The sequence below is a fragment of the Megalobrama amblycephala genome, linkage group LG23 (genome assembly GCF_018812025.1).
Source record: "Megalobrama amblycephala isolate DHTTF-2021 linkage group LG23, ASM1881202v1, whole genome shotgun sequence".
Classification (NCBI taxonomy): domain Eukaryota; kingdom Metazoa; phylum Chordata; class Actinopteri; order Cypriniformes; family Xenocyprididae; genus Megalobrama; species Megalobrama amblycephala.
In genome coordinates this window covers 26,828,762-26,845,530 of record NC_063066.1, presented here as the reverse complement: position 1 = coordinate 26,845,530, position 16,769 = coordinate 26,828,762, and the positions used below count along the sequence as shown (strand labels likewise).

The 16,769-nt window shown below is 38.8% G+C and overlaps 1 long non-coding RNA gene across 1 annotated transcript; it reads left to right on the top strand.

Moving 5' to 3' along the window:
• Positions 1-2,175: 2,175 nt before the first annotated feature.
• On the top strand, positions 2,176-2,772 carry LOC125258989. Its single transcript, XR_007182710.1, has 2 exons — positions 2,176-2,305; positions 2,377-2,772. It is a non-coding gene; the product is annotated as an uncharacterized LOC125258989 (long non-coding RNA).
• Positions 2,773-16,769: the final 13,997 nt, after the last annotated feature.

Here is a 16,769-nt window from a genome sequence, read left to right as displayed (position 1 = left end):
ACATACAGTATTTGACAATCGGAATATCATATATTTCAAGTTAAGATTTTTGTGAATATTTTGAAAAAAGAGGAAAAAAAGGAAGAGGAAAAAAAATTACAATAAAGTGATACGAGAATGCGGAAAAAAAACAAAACTTTTTTTGTATTAAAGTATTAAGGGTTCATTTTAAATTTACATTAACTTTATAAGAAAGCTAAGCTATTTTTGCTTTTGATTAAGTTGTGATGTTCAGATACAAGTTTTTAGTTATGACATCATTCTCACTCCTAAAAGTCAAAGCTTGAACTTCAGTTATGTAACCACTCATAGCCATGCATTGAGGTCTCAGCTGTTATTCTGCATCTTGAACTCTGAATGGCCAAATTGTGTCCTCCCCAATCCATTTTGATTCTTCCTCACTGAACGAGATACACTATCTATCACAGAGGGATCACAGGCTTTGTGTGATGTCCTTATTTCATCCTTATTTCATGGTCATGCTTTCAAATTTCCCATCATGCCCTCCATCTGGACTGCACCTTCAGCAGGTGGCAAGAGCAGGCATATGTGTTTATTCCGCCACCAATTCAGGCTGAGGAGGAGTAAAGTTCTGTTTTTGGAACAAGATTTTAACATTGACGCACACCTGGGAAAGGTTGGTTATTCTGGTATGTCTTTTAATATAACCTGTATTAAACTTCTCCCTCATTGTGCCAATTTCTTATTTTCTAGATTTCTAGGTGTAATTGTTTTATTTAATTTCTAGATAACAGATCAGATTGTGTGTGGGGGGGGGGGGGGGCGTGGAGGTGGGGGGTCATCTTACCTCAGCATTACCTCAGCATCTTATGGTCCTGCTTTGGTGCATAAGCAAAGGGAAGTTCTGTTAGCTAGAGTGGATTTATCCATCATTAAATGACACAGAATAACTGGCATCATCCAGAAGTTCCATTCATTAGAGGCACTAATCACAGAGAATAATTAAGCAGATAATAATGACACTTTGCAATCTGCAAAATGAAAACGGGCTCTTATCTTTGAAACCAGGAAGCGTTTTAATGAAACTATGCATTCATTTTATATCAAACCAGGATTGTAGTATACAAATGCTACATCAATGTCTAGATGTATTAGATGTATATTATTTATAATAACTACAGTCTTCAAATTTAAGAGCAATGAACTTACTTTTCTGCAGGACCACATAGTTTTCAGGGTGCCATTTGATGATGTCACAGACTATCAAATGACTATCTGTTTTTTTTTATGATTTCAGAATGGCTTCTTGATCCCATTACACTGAATGATCTCTTACAAACTGCATTTTCGGGACAAAAGTCCCCTGGTTATTTAAATACTTAAAAATAGTAAGACTCTGGGCCCTATTTTAATTATCTAAACCCATGGTCTAAAGCGCACGTGGCAAGTGCACTTAGGGTGTGTCCGAATCCACTTTTGCTAGTTTAACGATGGGAAAAATGGTCGGCGCTCCCAGTGCATGGTCTAAAAGGGTTGTCCCTATTCTCTTAATTAGTAAGGGGTATGTTTTGGGCGTAACGTGCAATAAACCAATCTCATTTCAACCAGTCTCATTTCCCATTCTCTTTAAAAGCCAGTTGCGCTTGCGCCATGGCGGATTTGCTATTTACATGGTGGAGTTTGCAAGTGGAAAAACTGAACACTTCTCTAGCAAGGAAACAGATTATTGTGTGCATAAAGATAAAAATGCTTTTGTGGAATCCGGCTTATCCAATAGATGTTCTACTCGTGCACTTTAACCTTGCGCACGAGCAGAGCATCTACGGGATAAGCCAAATTCTATAAGTTAAAATCTAACTTTAAGTCAAAAAGTAACTTTGCACCTACATGTCTAATAACTCTCATTGGAGTGTTAGTAGAGTATTAGTAGATTGGTAGTCTTAGAATAAGTTGACATGTACTTGCAAAGTTACTTATAATCAGTAGAAAGTCTGTTGGGGGACCATCACAATAAAGAGTTAGCAGATATTAAGCAGTCAGTCTACTAATACTCAAATGAGACTTAGTTGACATGTAGTTGCAAAGTTATTTATAGTCAACAGAATGCTCAAAAGGGACCATCAAAATAAAGTTTTACCCTGGTTGCATTTCAAACTGAAGGGAACACTGTTGTAGGAAGCCACTGCAATCCTCTGCCGCTCCAGAGAAGGTTGATGGCTGGACCATGGGACTGGCCGGTGTTTACTATTGAGTGAGAAGTGGTAGGAGGAAGAAGTGACTGTCGGAGCATCTGCACAAGCTCAGCAATCTGATCGGAGGCTCCAGCTTTCATCTTTCAATTGAGGTCTGGATTACGGTCACACATAATCAGGAGAAGAAACACAGTTATCATTGAAAAGGAACTTTATTTAACAGGTATGGATCAACTAAGCGTGTAGCAAGAAGAAGGTGAGCATGCAGGGAAATGAAGATCTAGCGCAAGTTCTGCCGGGAAGACTCAAATGTTACGTCACTTATTAATTCAGATCTAACCAATCATTATCTAACACTTGGAGTATAAAAGATTGGTACTTACACTTGTCTGAGTTCGCAGATGCTGACGCAAACTTTCACCTCCATCCTCCCCACCACCACCAGGATGGTCCCTGTCCATACTCCCCCGGGGTTGGCTATGCCCCTGCCTTCAGCTTCAGGCAGGAAACGCAAAGTCTGCAATCCTCAGGATGTGAGCTACGGACGGGGCCTACGCCAAAGATCATTAACCTTATATATTATGCTTGCTGTTTGGTAATAAATATCAGTGTTACGTTATCTTACCTCCCGAGTCTTTCTGGTAGAAGTAGGAGTCAGGCATGAGCGTTCTCATGTGGAGATTGACGAGACCGGACAAAAGGTGAGTGTGGCTCACCCCTAGTTTCAGGTGTTTTTGTTTACCTGGATGAACAAACAGTTGTTGGTATTGAAAGAGTTTTTGGTGTTGTTGTTTACATTGATGTTAAAATGACATTACTTTTTATGTAATGCTAAAACAATGCTGTTCACTTTATGAAGTTATAGTAATGCTTTCTTTTTCTGAGAAAGAATGTGAAACTTAAGGTGATTATACACGGGGCAAATTTTGAGCAATGTTGATGGGCAATTTTGCCGAGTGATGTTGATGAGTGATGAGTGCTTGGGCACTTTCCCATTGAGAATGGGCAACAAATTTTGATCTAAAGTATTCAGATAGAAATTTGTTGACCATTCTCAATGGGACAGAACCCAAGCAACATCGCTCAGCAAAATTGCCTACAAATTTAAGCCTACATATTGGTTATATCATTTTCAGCTTTTAAATACTGTATCTTTGAATATAATTGAAATTGATTTTACACACTTAAAGCACTATCATATTGCATATCGAATTTCACATTATTTAACAAGTTATGGCATATTGCATTTTTCTTCAATATTGTCCAGCCCTAACAGATGATTAGATTTGGACTCGTCTGAACATAGAACACTTTTCCACTTTGAAACAGTTCATTTTAAATGAGCCTTGGCCCACAGGACACAACAGCATTTCTGGACCATGTTCACATATGGCTTCCTTTTTGCATGATAGATCTTTAGTTGACATCTGCAGATGGCACTGCGGATTGTGTTTACCGACAGTGGTTTCTGGAAGTATTCCTGGGCCCAATTAGTAATGTCATTGACACAATCATGCCAATGAGTGATACAGTGTCATCTGTGTGCCCGAAGACCACGGACATCCAATAAAGGTCTTTGGCCTTGTCCCTTACGCACAGAGATTTCTCCAGTTTCTCTGAATCTTTTGATGATGTTATGTTTTTAAAGTATTCCACAATCTTTTTATGCACTCTTTCACAGATTGGAGAGCCTCTGCCATCTTTATTTATGAGAGACTCTGTATCTCTAAGACATCCCTTTTATAGCTAATCATGTTACAGACCTGATATCAATTAACTTAATTAGTTGCTAGATGTTCTCCCAGCTGAATCTTTTCAAAATTTCTTGCTTTTTCAGCCATTTACTGCCCCCTGTGCCAACTTTTTTGAGACCTGTAGCAGGCATCAAATTTGAAATGAGCTCATTTAGTGGATAAAAGTGTAAAATTTTTCCCTTTAAACATTTGTTATGTTATCATGTTCTGTTGTGAATAAAATATTGGGTCATGTGATTTGAAAGTCTTTTAGTTTCCGGAATTCGAGCTGTAGATAGATAGATAGATTATGAGCAATACAACAATAAATTAAGGTCAAACAGAGGCTAAACATGAGGAAACATTATGAACATCATACTTATAAAGTAAGTGACTTTTGCATTCTTCAGATTGCATTTACTGCAGTTATCCTGTCACTCTTTATAAATTGCACTGGCTGGATTTTCATGGTAATGATTTAAAATAATCATAGTGCACTGAGGCAAGAATTGTGCACTGACCATGACATGCTCAACAAAATCCCAAAGAGATATCACAAAATAAGAGTTGTTTTTCACATTGACTCACATTTTGAATCAGGCACTTATTGCAGCTTTCGGCCTTAATTTGATGCTCTTTCAAGGAAAAGACGTAATCAAATGCTCGTGTATTTATGTTTGGATATAGTATAGATCTAGTGAATTAGAATTTAAACACTGAAAGATGTCCTTTGTGGTACAGCATGTCTCATTTGCTTGAGCATGGTTACTGGCTCCCTGTTGTCAATCTTAACGTTCCTGACTTCAATATTGACTTCCACAAAGATCATTGGCCCTTTTGTGTGGCCATCACATCCTAGCTGGCTGCTAAACTCTCATGACACATCTATCATGGTATACAGCTGTATGAGTGCACATTAATTATCTCATCACTCTCTGTAGTGGAGGGAAATTACGACGGCATCCAATGAAAAGTGGTTGAGTGATGCACAGATGGAGGCCCGATACTCCCACCAACGTCTTGAAAGGTTTCTTTAATTAACAGTCAGCTCATGATGAAGAGATTCTGCTCTGGCAAAAACTGTAGCCCACAGCTGCCCAAAACTAATTTTACAGTGTAGTTGCTTCCCAGAAATAATTAATTTCCCTACATGAATCCAATTGGAAAGCCACAGTAACCTTTCAGCATGACTAGAAGGCCATGCATGGGCAGTGATGATCCTCTGTGCCGAAGTATGAGAAGAAGAGTGTCCAAATTTGGCTAATTTACATGTCATCCACAGGCACAAAGTACTCTGGGGTACAAAAATGTATTTATGAAAATAAAATGGATTAAATTGTGCTTGCTAAAAAAAAAAAAATGTCAACAGCTTATAGCTGTTGCCACAATATCAACACTGAAAAGTTAACTTATGCGTCTCACGTCTGAGATGTATTCAGATGCTTTTGTATTGTTATTCAGAATGAGTCAGCTTGACAGGTAAGGTGGGAGGGGGATGGATGTACAGTTTGGCCCTGCTAATTTAAATTTAGAACTGGCTAATATTCACTTTTATTCCTCAGAGAAGGAAAATGATTACCATCAGCAGAAATTTTAAACCTGAGCTACCCACTTTTTTCCCATATATCTGTACTATAACAAAGTCCAAAAAATACACTTGAGTTTGATTGGTCATTTTACAAACCTGGTGCTTTCAATGTTCTTCATTTGCATATGCATAAACAACAATGGCTGTGTTTAAGTCCAATATTTTTATGCCCTTCCATCGCTAACTTCCCTCCGTCTCATTCACTAGATGAGTTCCCACTACTGGCTGAACCCCTGCAATGTGTTAAAATGGAATGCCCTATAAGCCCTTTTTTATTATTTACAGTTTTTTTCCCCCTTATGAATTTGTTTTACACACCATTCTACAGGCCTGTATGTATGCATGGGCTGTTGGAGAAAATTATACTAATGAAAATTATAACAATACAATAAACTATAACAGTCAGATTAAGGTATAGCTACAAGTATTATGTGGTTAAATGTCATAACTCTAATATCATACACTACAGTTGTGTGGGGTGGGGGTAAATTAAGTGTGATCTGCTGTGATGTCACAATCATGTTGCATTGTGGTCTATAGGTCTGCCCGAAGTGTACAAATTGAGTAGACTCGCTCTGTCAAAATCGAGGGGTCGAGGGTCTGTCCAAATAAACTTCCCTCGCCCACTTGACGAAGTTGAATGCACTTTAAACTGGACATAGGGATTCCCCCAAGGGGAAGTGTATGTCTAAAAGTGGAGTTAAACTTTCTAAATGCACATCTACCCTGCTGGTAGATGTCATAACTACACCATCTGGCTTCCTTCTCCATTAATAGCCAACTACGTTGGAAAATAGAGTTACAGTTCTCCACGTCTGGTCATCCATGATATTTCTAGAGGTTTTTTTTATTTTTTTTTATGTGAAATAACTAGGTGAAAGGCTTGTGTAGGTTAGATAATTAAACAAGAAAACCTGCTGATTCAGTTCTTTTATTTAGTATGACTGCAAATCAAATTATAAACCATATGTAATATTATAAATTTTTATAATTTATACAGTTATTTTGGCCTCAGACCAAAGAGAAGACAAAAAAGACAAACAGTCCAGACTGCCATTGAATACTGCAATTTTGGATTAATGCATGTATTAATTGCATTATAATGTATTATTATTTTAACATACTTTAGAAATTATAGTATTTATAGTATTTATATAAGAATTATAGCCTACTATAATTTCTTATAAATTATACTTGGAGTTATTTTCAAAAGCATTTTGTGTACCTCAATTTATACATAAAATAATATTGAAAAACTTTTACTGTGCGTTGTTATTGTCATTTGTTTAAACCTAAGTGAAAAGCTTCTGTAGATCATCTAATTCAGATCAGACCTGTTTTATTATTTAACATGACTGCAAATTAAACCAGACATGAAATTACTTTCTTACCACAAAATAGGTTTTTTGTCCTGTTAATCACTGATAGGTTATATTTACACAGTGACTTACAACTTCTACTATTACCTCAGGAGGTTGGTGCTCATGTATGAAGGTGATTTCATCCCTGTAGTTCATCACTAATTGGCTGAACTGATGGCGTTACAACTTCACCCCATGTTACAACATGCCCCATGGTCTCTTCTGCTAATATTATGTTCAGTCTCTTTCTTCGCTTTGGTAGGGTCACTATGACATATACTGTACCTGAATCTATGCATCTCTCTTCCATTTCACCCAAAGTGTTCTTCCTTACTTCTTGAACAGAGTAGATATAGCATTTTCATCACAATCTGCCATTTTTCTGTCATGTGCAAGATGTGATGTTCTATTGGCTAATTATGTAAAATCATGAGCAGGGGGACGGGGAACTGAGCCTGGCTTGTGGACAGCTGAGCCAAATGGTTCTTTGTCAAGGCCGGCTGGGAGGTGTAGAAAAAAAAAAAATGAGAGAGGAGGCTGTCAGATTGGTATGTGACTCACCGGATGTCTTTTCAGTCTGAGGCTGGAGCATGACCTTTTGAGAGCCCTGTCCACCCACAGCAATCCAGCAATACTTTCCTCAGATAATAATTTCTCACTGTGTCTGCCTGTCGTTCACGCACAGAAACACAGGATCATAAATAAGTTCACCCTGCAAGGACTGCCATAGGGAGAGAGAGAGAGAGAGAGAGAGAGAGAGAGAGAGAGAGAGAGAAAAGCAAAAGGCGAACAAACAAGCTTGTAGCAGCAATCTGAATTTCTGTGTGAAGAGCATTCCAGCTTGTTCATCACAATATCTGGGGAGGAAGTGATGAATATGTGCAATGCTCATCAGATGTCTAATTTCTAAAAGCTATCTGGAATGAGACTGCAGCACTGACCACATTTTCTTGATAATACAACTGAAAACGTATTTGTAAAAATTGTAAATCAAAATGTGCACTATAGAAAAAGTTGGCAATACAGTATAACTGTCACAGTTATGTTCAGTTTGTTTAGTTTTCATGGACTTCTAATTTATTTTCATTCTTCTCATGTGTTCATTTTTTTGCCACTCCTTGAGCGTCATGGTCACCATCATTATGAGTTAATTTGTATCAGCTGTGTGTCATTAATTACCTTGTTTGTGTTCCTATACAAGTTGTACCCTTGCTTTCATTCTCTGTCTGATCCCTGTCATGTTAAATTGTGTTTGCGCTGCCTGTCTTTTGAAATGTGTAAGAAAATGTTGTTTGGAATATTCTTCTTCCAACAAAGCATTCACATGAAAAAAATAAATTGCAGGATTTTTGTTGATGTTTAAAAAAATGGACTATGATAACATAAAAGTTTTTTTTTTTTTTTTTTTTGTTAACATCAGTGTTCACACATACACCGATCAGGCATAACATTATGACCACAGACAGGTGAAGTGAATAACACTGATTATCTCTTCATCATGGCACCTGTTGTTGGGTGGGATATATTAGGCAGCATGTGAACATTTTGTCCTCAAAGTTGATGTGTTAGAAGCAGGAAAAATGGGCAAGCATAAGGATTTGAGCGAGTTTGACAAGGGCTAAATTGTGATGTCTAGATGACTGGGTCAGAGCATCTCCAAAACTGCAGCTCTTGTGGGTTGTTCCCGGTCTGCAGTGGTCAGTGTCTATCAAAAGTAGTCCAAGAAATGAACAGTGGTGAACCAGCGACAGGGTATTGGGCAGCCAAAGCTCATTGATGCACGTGGGGAGCGAAGGCTGGCCCGTGTGGTCCGATCCAACAGAAGAGCTACTGCAGCTCAAATTGCTCAAGAAGTTAATGCTGGTTCTGACAGAAAGGTGTCAGAATACAGCAGTTTGATGCGTATGGGGCTGCATAGCCACAGACCAGTCAAGGTGCCCATGTTGACCCCTGTCCACTGCTGAAAGCACCAACAGTGGCGACGTGAGCATCAGAACTGGACCACGGAGCAATGGAAGAAGGTGGCTTGGTCTGAGGAATCACATTTTCTTTTACATCACGTGGATGGCCGGGTACGTGTGCATCACTTACCTGGGGAACATATGGCACCAGGATGCACTATGGGAAGAAGGCAAGCCAGCGGAGGCAGTGTGATGCTTTGGGCAATGTTCTGCTGGGAAACCTTGGGTCCTGCCATCCATGTGGTTGTTACTTTGACATGTACCACCTACCTAAGCATTGTTGCAGACCATGTACACCCATTCATGGAAACGGTTTTCCTTAGTGGCTGTGGCCTCTTTCAGCAGGATAATGCGCCCTGCCACAAAGCAAAAATGTTTCAGGAATGGTTTTTCGGAGCAAAACAACGAGTTTGAGGTGTTGACTTGGCCTCCAAATTCCCCAGATCTCAATCCAATCGAGCATCTATGGGAGGTGCTGAACACACAAGTCCGATCCATGGAGGCCCCACCTCGCATCTTACAGGACTTAAAGGATCTGCTTCTAACATCTTGGTGCCAGATACCACAGCACACCTTCAGGGGTCTAGTGGAGTCCATGCCTCGACGGGTCAGGGCTGTTTTGGCAGCAAAAGGGAGACCAATTCAATATAAGGAATGTTATGCCTGATCGGTGTATGTTAATGATATACTGTATATCTCTTTGTGTGTGATATATATATATATATATATATATATATATATATATATATATATATGCCAAAAGTATTGGATTCAGGTGAATTCAGGTGTTCCAATCACTTCCATGGCCACAGGTGTATAAAATCAAGCACCTAGGCATGCAGACTGCTTCTACAAACATTTGTGAAAGAATGGGTTGCTCTCATGAGCTCAGTGAATTCAAGCATGGTACTGTGATAGGTTGCCACCTGTGCAATAATTCCATTCATGAAATTTCCTCACTACTAAATATTCCACAGTCAACTGTTATTTGTGGTATCATAAATTGCAAGTGGAAGCAATTGGGAACAACAGCAACTCAGCCATGAAGTGATAGACCACGAAAAATCACAGAGCGGGGTCAACGCATGCTGAGGCGCACAGTGCGCAGAAGTCGCCAACTTTCTGCAGAGTCAGTACTTCGTGTGGCCTTCAGATTAGCTCAAGAACAGTGCACAGAAAGCTTCATGGAATGGGTTTCCATGGCCGAGCAGCTGCATCCAAGCCTTACATCACCAAGTACACTGCAAAGCATCGGATGCAGTGGTGTAAAGCACTGGACTCTAGATCAGTGGAGACGTGTTCTTTGGAGTGATGAATCTTCTGTGTCTGGCAATCCGACGGACGAGTCTCTGTTTGGAGGTTGCCAGGAGAACGGTACTTGCCTGGCTGCATTGTGCCAAGTGTGAAGTTTGATGGAGGGGGGATCATGGTGTGGGGTTGTTTTTCAGGAGTTGGGCTTGGCCCCTTAGTTCCAGTGAAAGGAACTCTTAATGCTTCAGCATACCAAGACATTTTGAACAATTTCATGCTCCCATCTTTGTGGGAACAGTTTAGGGATGGCCCTTCCTGTTCCAACATGACTGTGCACCAGTGCACAAAGCAAGGTGCATAAAGACATAGATGAACGAGTTTGGTGTGGAGGAACTTGACTGGCCTGCACAGAGTCCTGACCTCAACCCGATAGAACACCTTTGGGATGAATTAGAGTGGAGACTGTGTGCCAGGCCTCCTCCCCAACATCAGTGCCTGACCTCACAAATGCGCTTCTAGAAGAATGGTCAAAAATCCCCATAAACACACTCCTAAACCTTGTGGAAAGCCTTTCCAGAAGAGTTGAGGCTGTTATAGCTGCAGAAGGTGGGCCAAATGCATTTAATATACGGATTAAGAATGGGATGTCATTAAAGTTTATGTGCACGTAAAGGCATGCATCCCCACACACACACACACACACACACACACACACACACACACACACACACACACACACACACACACACACACACACACACACACACACACACAAAGCAACATAGACCCATTGACTTTAATTGTATGGACAAGAAAGGAAAAATTGGACAAGATTGAGAAATTGTTTAAATTATCTTCTTTTGTTTTTCAAAGAAGAAGGAAATTCATAAAGGTAACATAAAGGTGAGGTAAATAAAATGGGGGTGAGTAGATGACAGAATTTTTGGGTGAACTGTCAGCTAGACAAAAATACTGTCTAGCTACTTGTTAGCAGCTTGTGATGTTTTTAATGTTGACTATTTCAAACATGTTACAGTTTTTGAAGTCTCTTATCTCACATTTATTTGATCAAAATACATCAAAGACAGCAATATTGTGAAATATTATTACAATTAAAATAACTTTTTTTTTTTTTTTGGTTTGTTTGTTTGTTTGTTTGTTTTGTTTTTTTTACACTGGAACATAGCATGAATCTGTGTAACCAGTCAGTTGCTGAGATGTTGCGCTGGACATCGAATACTAGGGGAGACCGGGGATGGTTGTAACACTTCTATTTTCTCCAATCAGGAACAAGTTACAAATCACCTGATTCACTTCACACATGCTTGGTTTAGTCCTTATTCCACATGTGGGAAAGTAGAGCCCTGTGGCAGACACAGCAGATTTTAGAGGAGAAAAACAAATTTTGATATAAGAAAGTAACTTTTTTTTTTAAATTTTTTACTTCATTTATTTTTGTTATGGCAATTCCTGCTTTGTAGTTAAACTCATCAAAGTTAAACTATGTTTATTGTGTGTCTGTGTAGATATTTTTCATGCAAGCTGTTAGTGCCAATGTTTTGGCTGTTAGCAGTAAGGTGAGCTAGTTCATGGCTACAAGACTCTGGGTTAGTTATAACATCAATAGAGCATGATACAGCCTACTCCACAGTTTTATTTATGTTTTTTTTTGTTTGTTTTTTTCAGTATGCCTAGGTCAGGGGTGTCCAAACTCGGTCCTGGAGGGCCACTGTCCTTTAGCTCCAACTTACCTTAACACACCTGACTAGAAGTTTCTAATATGCCTATTAAACCTTGATTAGCTGGTTCAGACATGTTTTATTGGGGATGTTCCTGAACTCTGCAGGATGGTGGCCCTCCTGGAGCAGGATTGGACACCCCTGGCCTAAGTCTTGGAAGAGAAAGACAAATTGAGGGATGTAAAACCACACATTTCTGTTTGTGCTGCAAAGATAACTGAAATGTTGAATGTATTAAATGTTATTTAATAGCTGACGCTTGTAACTAGTTTTAATCACAGCACTTGCTTAAAGATTCAGACAGAAATGTCAATAATGTTATAACAATCCCTGGTCTCCCCTATACCAAGATTCCTGGCTGGCTCTATTGTTGTTGAGCATGTAGGCTACATCACAAAAGCAGCAGCTCTGTATGGTGACTCAGTGTGAATTACAACTCATTTGCTTCCTCTTTCACTATTGCAAAGAAACAGCACTGGCGGTGTTAGCACTGCAACTATGTCAACATAAAGAGTCATATGAATTAGTCACTAAAATATAGGAAAACCAGTAATTTAAGTGTCTTATGAAACAAACTGCAATCCAAAATTATTTTAATAATACAGAATGTCAACAAATCTACCAGCAATGTAAGCTCGCAAAAAGGCTGCCTAATGAAAAGAGCTGCCCCGGGCAGGCAGTGTATTACCACCGAAGTGTAACAACACACTAATGATTACAATTATCAACGTTACTTTCCATTTTGCCAAAGGAAAAAAAAAGACTTCCTTTGTTAGCTTTGAAACCCTTTGTAAGCCTTTAAATTGGAGTAAGAGGATTGTCAACATTGACATCAATGGGGCAGAGTTTCCTCTAGTGGGTGAAGTGAATCTGGGTTTCAGCTATTATCCGTGGCCCACACATACATAGTACTGACTTTAAAGGCGAGCTGTCATGCATGTTTTATCAGAAGCAAAAAAAAAAAAAAAAAAAAAAAAAAACATGCACACAAAAAACAGGATATATCCCCACAGCCTGGCATGCTTTGACAGGGAGCAGCCCTCCATCAGGATGGAGCTTTGAAGCAGTCGGCATGATTTGGGTGTTGAACGTGAGCAGCTTGGATGTGTCTGATGACCGACTAACAAATGAATCGTAGTGTGGTCCGCAGTAAATTTCTGCCCTTGTACTCTTACAGGAACAAATGAGTTTTTCCCGTTTGTAAGAATATGGAGGTCCAATCTTAAGGAACAAAAGACTGCAGACCGAATGACTGGAACTCATAAAAAAGCACTATGTATGTAAATCTATTTTATTGCACCACTCTTGAACTTATCTTTGAATATAAATAAGAGGGGTGAAGTGTATATATACGCATAACATATACACCTATACATCTGGATCTGCATTTATAGGGGATACCGATCTGAGAGGAAGCCTTGGATTGAAATTTACATCTCAACCGAACATCCCTGAACTTCAGAGGACCCGATGACATGTTCATTGTTTACCTGTGTTCACTATTCTTTATAATGTTGCCCCAAACACATATTTCTTACAGCACATCAGTTGTGGGCATTCAAGCCCAGACCAGATGAACAGTGAAATCTAATGTAATACCAGCTCAGTGACAGCAGTAATGGGTCATAAATCCCAAGTTCAGGTAGGGTTTGCCTGTAAATCAAAGGCCCAGACTACTGGGCTGATTTAAATCTATCAAGGCCCAGTGCAAGGTTTTAAAGGTTTTTAAAGAGAGGCGGGATACTTTATTGCCTGGGAAATGGTCTGTCCTTAGTTCAGCACCTCAGCAAAATGTGAGAAGAGGATATGGCACAGAGCAGACACGTGAAGGTTTTAAATCATGTATGCTAATCTGTTAGCATCAGGGTCGGGCTTTGAATGGCATTTCTCGTTCAGGCCGATCTCTGTGACCACTTGTTGAGAGATGGCATTTGAAAATGAATGCTCACTGTCAATGACAGTCTGGCTTAGCGCTTTGAGGTGAGGTCCTCACTACTGTGGCATTTGGCGGTTCATTTCTTTTCACAGCAAGGTCACGATAAAGATAAAAATAATCTCCTGTGACAAATTTGTTTTTTAAAGGCCTCACTCTACTGCTCTATCATCTTTTTGAGAAATTGTTCCAGATAATGCTGACTCAAAGAGAATTCTTTGATCGGTCTGACGAATTATGTTGTCTCTGTAATTTAAATGGCTATAACGTGCGTTTAAGGAGGAAGATAACTGTGTGAAAGTCTCGTGCAATCTCTGTTATATACATAGATTCTTCCATAGATTACACATGTATGCACTCAAGAAAAGGTATACAGGACACTGACTACTAGCAATTCCAGCTTTGGAAAAATGTAATGATGAAAATGATCACAATAGATTGCAACAGGTCTATGCCTGGGAACCCACAATGCAATTATCCCATACATTTCTATGCAGGTTAAATATTACTATTCCAACCATAACCATACCATTCCATACCATAACCATAATTACAAACAATCCAGAGTGTCTTTCTAAAGGTGATATCAACTGGAGGTAATAACCTGCGAACTGACAGTATGTAATCAGACAGGTACAGTTACGGTGTTGTGTGGAATACCCTGTGATCACTTCATCTGTCTTGTAAAATATTATTTCACATTTAACACCCGAGGCATTTCAGTTAAATTCCTCAGTACTATTTCAACCAGTCATCATACAAGGTCTACAAGGATTTGCAAAGACAGTGCAGTTGTTGGAATTTCCCAGATAGACAGACAGAACAAAAGAAAGAAAATAGTAGACAGAAAGACAGATAGAATGACAGAACAACAGACAGACATAGATAGATAGATAGATAGATAGATAGATAGATAGATAGATAGATAGATAGATAGATAGATAGATACAATTGACTATCTATCTATCTATCTATCTATCTATCTATCGGTCGTTCTATAATGCTCTGCATTATCCACAAAAACAATATACTGGTTTTGCAGTATTTTATATCTGTGTCATATATCCCTTGTTGGTTTATATCAGAAAGATTATTATGCCATGATCCTAGTTGTTCATCACAAATGTCACTTCACATGCTGCCTTTCATAATTTATACCTCACAGCAGTTAAGGCAATTATGTATCTGTGAGCATCAGGCAAAATATAATCATTTGGATTATAGAAAATTATATAGGAGTTTTAGTTCTAACAAGATGCTGTCCTTTGAAAGGACAATATTACAATGTTTTTACATACACTAAGTATTGTTTTGTTTGGTATTGTTGTGGAGAATTCCTGTGGTGTAAACTAGGAAAACAGCTTATTTCAGATGTAAAAGTGCAGAAAGGTGTATAGTTAATTTAAAAAAGAAAATCAATGGGAAGTCCCTACTGTGATATAAAAGATACCTTTATTTGTTCCTGAATGTTTCTATGTCCTTTTGGGGACATGTATATCAGGAAAAGTTTCTTATAGCAGGGAGGAATACAGCCTGATGGAGTGGTATAATACACTTTAATATAATGCTCAATTCGAGCGGGTTATTTGGAGAAAATTGCCTCTGCATGGCCTCAAAATGTTCAAATCCATCATTACCTCAACAGCACTCACAGATCTTATATTCACTTAAGAAAGCTTTAAAACTTGTACTTAACAAAAATTAAATTTCTGTAACCCTGTCTGTGCACTAGAAAAAAATGGGCTCCTTCCCATAGTATAGATGTGAGGACATAATAATCAATGCAGAGACTCCAGCCCAAAATATTACTCATTCAAAGTTAACTTGAGAGCAGGGCATACCTATTCCCAACGCAGACTTATTGTAAGATGCTTTTGGCATTATAGCATTCAGTTTTAATGAAAGGAGCTGTGAGTGTACTGTAATCTCTTTAGACGGTTGAGGTTTTATTCTCTCTAAAGAATCCTGATCTGCCAAAGGCAGAATTGAGAGATGGTGAAGTGTATCAGGCCCCTAGACCTTCTTTGTTTGCAACGTTTGTGGCATCTTGCAGCCTAAATTTCAATCTAAATTTTAGATGCCATGTCATGTCCTATAAAGACCCCACATGATTCCTCGTAAACTGCACATAAACTGCTGCAATTGAAGCAGTCGTAACATGCTCCGGGGGCAGTACACATTGAGAAGAGTGTTTTTCCTGCATTTGTAACTCACTTTTGCTGAGGTAAGAAAACAAACATGAACATCCCACCAAAATCTACCATTGGTTGGTGGCAGCTGTACTTTTTAGGCAACAATATATAATGGCAGGCCTCCTTGGCAACAAAACAAAACACACACACAGTCCATGGCAAAGCTTATCTCTCCAGCATCTCTTCATCACGAAACAAGCCCTCCGTCACTGAAGCTCACAGGAACAAATTATGTCTGGGAGGGCCAACAACAGTCAGATTTGCTGGATCTCAGACGTGGAAACAGCACAATATTAATGAAAGCAGGATGGGCATATTTATTAAAGTGGTACTCTACTCTATTTGCCCTCCCTAGAAGATCACAAATTACGTGGGGACATGTCCAGTGCTAAACAGTAAGAATTTATTTTGCTGTCCAGTGGTTGCATTTTTTACTTGCCAACATTCTCACTGGCTTGTCCAAAAAAAAAAAAAAAAAAAAAAAAAAAACATCAATGCATTGTATCCTAACCACTTTTAACCGGCATTAACCACCAATAATCGCAATAAGCTCTATATTGTGTTACTTTCGATGAGAAACAGTGTCATCTTTAAAATTTTGTCCATTTTATCATGACATTCGAAAAATAAATGCCGTTTAGATGCTTTTTGATATGGCATGACATATCACTATATAGGTGCCTTAGTTCAAATCATCCCTTCCTCTTCACTACTAGTAACAGAATGAACATGAATGAACATCTTAAGGTACAGTATGTTGAAAGATACAGCACAACTTACTAAAACATATCATATCTTGATAAAGTAAAAAGCTCAATCAGTGTTCAACTGTGGAAAGACGTCAATAAAACAGCTTGT